Source organism: Delphinapterus leucas, chromosome 5 (assembly GCF_059928025.1).
Source record: "Delphinapterus leucas isolate spDelLeu-1000000601 "Yukka" chromosome 5, BTC_Dleu_Yukka2, whole genome shotgun sequence".
Lineage (NCBI taxonomy): Eukaryota > Metazoa > Chordata > Mammalia > Artiodactyla > Monodontidae > Delphinapterus > Delphinapterus leucas.
Window position 1 is genome coordinate 24,035,506 of NC_143133.1, and position 6,476 is coordinate 24,041,981.

The following is a 6,476-nucleotide window of genomic DNA, read 5'->3' on the forward strand; positions in this document are numbered from 1 at the left end:
TTGGGTATATTTTAATATAGTTGCTATCTCTTGATGTAAAATTCCTAGTCATAACCATTGCCCATTTTTAAATTGTCTTTGGGTCACGTTTTTTGTTTCTTCACATTTCTTGCATTTTTAAAACATTATGTACTGAACATTGTGGTGATATGTTGTAGGTATTCTTAATTCTGTTAACTTCCTCTAGGCATATATAATTTTGGTTCAAGCAGTCATTTATATTATTTGCTGTTCTACTTGAACTTATGCAGTAATGATTTTAGACATTTATTAGGAGGTATTTGTTTTGTTCTTATTATAAGCATATATTAAATCCATTCATGATGAATATGATAATAAACAACATATGAGAGTATATTGAAGGTAAAAAAGATTATCATTTGATGAATTAAGGAATGCTTAACAGTGGATGCTACTTTTCAGATATTTATCTTCAATTATAATTTTCTTTAAATCATTAGCTCATAACCCTGTATCATTAAACTATATATAATGATTATTGTCACTTTATCATTACCTTCAATTCTACCATGTTTGGATATCCTCCCATCAAAATATAAACATAATTAAGTATTTCCAATATGAAAATAATCTAACACATATGCCAAAATAAAGTTACAAGAATGACTAATATTTTAACTATTGATGGCCCTCTATTTACCATGGTTTTTTTTTCCACTGCTAAATATCTTGAGACTTGTGTAAATTCTATCTACCTGTCTATCCCCCATTCTCACACTTCTCAACCCATTAGACTTGGTTCTTTATGCTCTTGCCAATATCACTAAAGAAGATCATATTCTGATTTCCATATATAGGTTGATATTACTGGGACTATGTACATTTGATACCTATTTTACTATGAACATAAACTGCTCTATAAAATTAATGGGCTTTTTTTCCCCAGTTTTATTGAGATATAATGGACACAGATCATGTATAAGTTTAAGGTGTACAGCATAATGATTTGACATATATATTGTGAAATGAATACTGCAATAAGTTTATTTGACATCCCTCATCTCATATAGATACAGTAAAGAAAAAAAAATTTTTTTCTCCCTGGGATGAATACTCTTATGATTTACTCTCTTAAGTTTTATATATATATCATACAGAAGTGTTAACCGTAGTTATGTTATACATTACATCTCTAGTACTTATTTATTACTGGAAGTTTGTAACTTTTGACCACCTTCATCCAATTCCCTCTCTGCCCCCCAACCTCTGGTAACCAGAAATCTGATCTCTTTTGCCATTAATTGTTTTTTTCTTTTTAAGATTTTACATATAATTGAGATTATCAGTATTTGTCTTTGTCTGACTTATTTCACTTAGCATAATGCCCTCAAGGAAGGTCCATCCATGCTGTTGTAAGTGGGAAGATTTCCTTCTTTTTATGACTGAATAATATTTCTGTGTGTGTGTAACACCTGCTTTATCCATTCATCCATCCATGGATATTTAGGTTGACTCCATTTCTTTGCTATTGTAAATAATGCTGCAATGAACATGGGAATGCATGTATCTTTTCAAGTTAGTGTTTTTATTTTCTCAGATAAATACCCAGAAGTGGAATTGCTGGATCATATGGTAGTTCTATTTTTAATTTTCTGAGGCCCTTCATACTGGCTGTACCAATTTACATTCCCACCAACAGTGTACAGGTGTCCCCTTTGCTCCACAGTCTCACCAACATTTATGTTCTCTTGACTTTTTTTTTTTTAACATCTTTATTGGAGTATAATTGCTTTACAATGGTGTGTTAGTTTCTGCTTCATAACGAAGTGAATCAGTTATACATATACATATGTTCCCATATCTCTTCCCTCTTGTGTCTCCCTCCCTCACACCCTCCCTATCCCACCCCCTAGGTGGCCACAAAGCACTGAGCTGATCTCCCTGTGCTATGCGGCTGTGTCCCACTAGCTATCTATTTTATGTTTGGTAGTATATATATGTCCATGCCACTCTCTCACTTTGTCACAGCTTACCCTTCCCCCTCTCCATATCCTCAAGTCCATTCTCTAGTAGGTCTGTGTCTTTATTCCCATCTTGCCCCTAGGTTCTTCACGACCTTTTTTTTTTCTTAGATTCCATATATATGTGTTAGCATACCATATTTGTTTTTCTCTTTCTGACTTCACTCTGTATGACAGACTCTAGGTCCAACCACCTCACTACAAATAATTCAATTTTGTTTCTTTTTATGGCTGAGTAATATTCCATTGTATATATGTGCCACATCTTCTTTATCCATTCAGCTGTTGACGGACACTTAGGTTGCTTCCATGTCCTGGCTATTGTAAATAGAGCTGCAATGAACATTTTGGTACATGACTCTTTTTGAATTATTGTTTTCTCAGGGTATATGCCCAGTAGTGGGATTGCTGGGTCGTATGATAGTTCTATTTTTAGTTTTTTAAGGAACCTCCATACTGTTCTCCATAGTGGCTTTTTGATGATAGACATTCTAACAGGTGTGAGATGATATCTCATTGTGGTTTTGATTTGCATTTCCCTTATGATTAGTGAAGCTGAACACCTTTTTCAGGTATCTGTTAACCATTCATATATCTTCCTTGAAAAAAATGTGTATTCAGGTACTTTGCACATTTTTAATTGTTTTTTTTTTTTTTTTTTGTCTACTGAGTTGTAGTGTTCTTTCTGTGTTTTCAAAATTAACCTCTTACCACGTTTATGATTTGCAAGTATTTTCTGCTATTCAGCAGTTTGTTTCTTCATTTTGTTGGTGGTTTCTTTTGCTTTGCAGAAGCTTTTTACTTCCAGGCATTCCCACTTGTTTTTGTTGCCTTTGTTTTTGGTGTCAAATCCAAAAAATTATTGCCAAGATTGATGTCAAGTAACTTAATGCCTATATTTTCTTTTAGAAGTTTTATTGTTTTAGGTTTTACATTGACCCATTTTGAGTTAATTTTTGTGCATGGAGTAAGATAGTGGTCCAGTTTTATTCTTTTGCATGTGACTACTCAGTTTTCTGAACTCCATTTATTGAAGAGACTGTCCTTTCCCCATCGTATATTCTTGTCTCCTTTGTTAAAAATTGTGGGCTTATTTCTAGGCTCTCTATTCTGTTCCATTTACGTATGTGTCTGTTTTTATGCCAGTATCACACTATACTATAGCTATAGTAAAACACTACACTCACTTTGATTACTACAGCTTTATAAAATAGCTTGAAATCAAGAAGTGTGATGCCTCCCACTTTGCTCTTCCTCAGGACTGCTTTGACTATCCAGGGTCTTTTGTGGTTCTATATAAATTTTAGAATTTTTTTCTACTTCTGTAAAATATAAAGTGCCATTGGAAGCTTGATAGGGATTGCACTGAATCTATAGATGGATTTGGATATTATTTGAATTTTAACAATACTAACTCTTTTAATCCATGAACAGAAGTACCTTTCCATTTTTGTGTCTTCTTCAATTTTTTTCATTGATGTCTTACAGTTTAAAGTGTACAGATTATTTACCTCCCTGGTTAAATTTATTCCTGAGAATTTTATTGTTTTTAATGCCATTGTAAATGAAACATTTTAAATTTGTTTTTCAGATAATTTGTTTTGGGAACATAGAAATGCTATGGATTTTTGTTTGTTGATTTTATATCATGCAACTTTACAGAATTCATTGATTAGATCTAACAGTTTTTATGTGGATAGACTCTTTAGGATTATCTCTATATAACATCATGTCATCTACAAATATTTATTATTTATATAGGAAAACAAGAAAAAGAAGATTAAATGATTTGGCAATTATTAAAAACAGTTTTCTTAAAAAGTCTTAGTTATAAGAATTCTGACTTTAGCATAATTTCTTTGATAAAATGTAGTACTGAGAGATGTAAGTATTCTGTCAATTAATCATTCCTGTTAAATTATAGTTTTATATATAGTGTAGTCTAGGTATGGAATGTTGTAATTATTAACAGCAGAGACATCGGAGTCTGACTTAAAATTCTGGCTTTGACATTTTCTATTTATACAACTGTATTTGTGATCCCCAAGATTACTCTTAAGTTTGAATATTCACTTGATTATGACTCACACTACTCATAAAACTTGTTCTATTCTTGGATATGGTTTATTATAGTGGCAATAAACAAAGAGGAATAGTGCATGAGGTGAAGTGTTGGAAAAACTAGGTACAAGATTCCAGGTGTCCTCTCCTAGTGAATTTGCATGGAGAAATGCTTAATATTCCCATGAATGGTGTATGACAACACATGTAATTATTCTCAACCAAAGAAGCTTGTCTGTGCCTTGGTGTCCAGGGTTTTTATTGGGAGTCAGTCACATAGGCATGTGGTGCCCACATGACTGACCTCAGCTACTTAGAATAGGCACTATCACTTACATTCTTAGAATAAACTTAACCTGTCATTTGGGACAACATGGTCCAAGGTCTCAGACACACCAAAAAAAAACTATCAGGCAGAATGCTCCAGTGTCTCGGAGGTTATCTCCTAGGAATCAACCAAGACATGGCATACTTGAGAATGTGCAGGATTTGAGCAACCAGGGCCTGCTGAGTCAATCCTTTCCTGCCAGCAACACTGGCACATTTTATTATTTCAATACACCACTGTTTCTCATATGTAAAAATGGGATCATTAACTGTAGTGTATGTATTATGTATGTTGTATACTGTAGTATATGCATGAATTATTTAAATGAATTATTATGTAAATAATGAGTTGGCTCATGTAAAACAGTTTGCATAATAATCTGACACACTGAAAACAATAGTAGCTATTAGATACTATTATTAGTATTATTATAGTTATTGTTATTACTGCTACTATCTCTATAAAATGTGCAATAGACTCATTTCAAGGCCCTAATGGATCCTCCTGTATTCAAAATTCTTTGTGGGAAAATAGAACAATAAGTAACTATGGGTATTTAGGAGAAAATTGTCCTTGTATATCTGAAAAACTTTGGTATATAAATTGCTGTGAATATGTTCAACCCAAATGAATGCTGTTAAATCCAAAATATTTACATATATATACTAGTGCATATATTTAGGCATTAAATACCTAAGGTCTATCATGTTTAATGAAAATAATCTTAAAGTGTGTTTGCTTTTAAAGATGTCAATTTTGTATAGTAAATTTTGTATGGTAATAATAATGAGGCGTCTTTAGCACAAAAGTGTCATGTTTAAAAAAATTATTGAACTAAATTAAACAATGAAACCTAATTCTGTGAGGGAATAAAAGAAGAAAAAAAATTACCTCCAGCGTTTTTGTGGTATTTGGTACAGACACAGATGTAAATAAATATGAGGTAACAATCATTCTAAAATCTATCCTTGAATATATCAAGATTCACTTTTTATTGTAATCAAATCAACTGACAAGACCTCACAAGGTGCCTCCCTTTTCTTTTCTCTGCAGTGTAAAAATAATCTGTGATAGGAATTGTGTTCTGAGAGCCTACCTAATTTGTAAGGCACTTGAATTATGATTTCTCAATTGGTGAGTTGACATTACACACCAAATGCATTGTCTGAATCTGAATTTAGGATGTTGGCAAGTATATCAAGTATATATGTTAGTCTTTATTTTTTAAAAATGGTACTTTGATGTTATCAAAGTTAACTGTATAATATCCATCTGTACTTAAGGATGTCAAAAATTATGAGATACTATTATTAGTATTATTATAGCTATTGTTATTACTGCTACTATCTCTATAAAATGTGCAAGAGACTCATTTCAAGGCCCTAATGGGTCCTTCTGTATTCAAAATTCTTTGTGGGAAAACAGAACAATAAGTAACTATGAGTATTTAGGAGAAAATTGTCCTTGTATATCTGAAAAACCAAAATGTCATATGCTTGGCTGTCTTTTTGAGATATATGTAGTCAGCATAGAATTGTATTAAAAGAAGCAATTGTGCAATTGATGCAAATTTATTCATATTCACATTGCAAAGCAGCATGCTCCCCAATGTTCCTTTTATACTAAGTCCTATTTCATTATCGTTATAACGGACAGATAGTGTGAAACAAGGCGGTACTTTTTGGAAGACATTTTACATTACTAATTCATTATTTACAATCCCAGAGAGAGCAAAATGACTCTCTAAAGGCATACAGAGTTTATCAAAGCTTTAGCTGTTGAGGTTGCTAAAAGAAGTCAAGCAGAAGACAAGTTTAATGCTATTATAAACCTAAATTATTATAAACTTACCTTTCTGAATTGGAAGAATCTTGACTTTTTAGAGAACATGTTTTTAAAAGTAAACTAAATGTTACTTTAAAATTTAATTAATTGAGGGAGCAATGGTATGTAATGAAAATTAAGAATCCGTATTTACATCTAGCTCTAAAGTATTTTCAGTCTTTAGCTTTTTTAGCCAAACCAACAGTCTAAGAATTTAATTGAATTTTTCATGTATAATATATATAACAACGTATAGTATTATATATAACATACAATATATT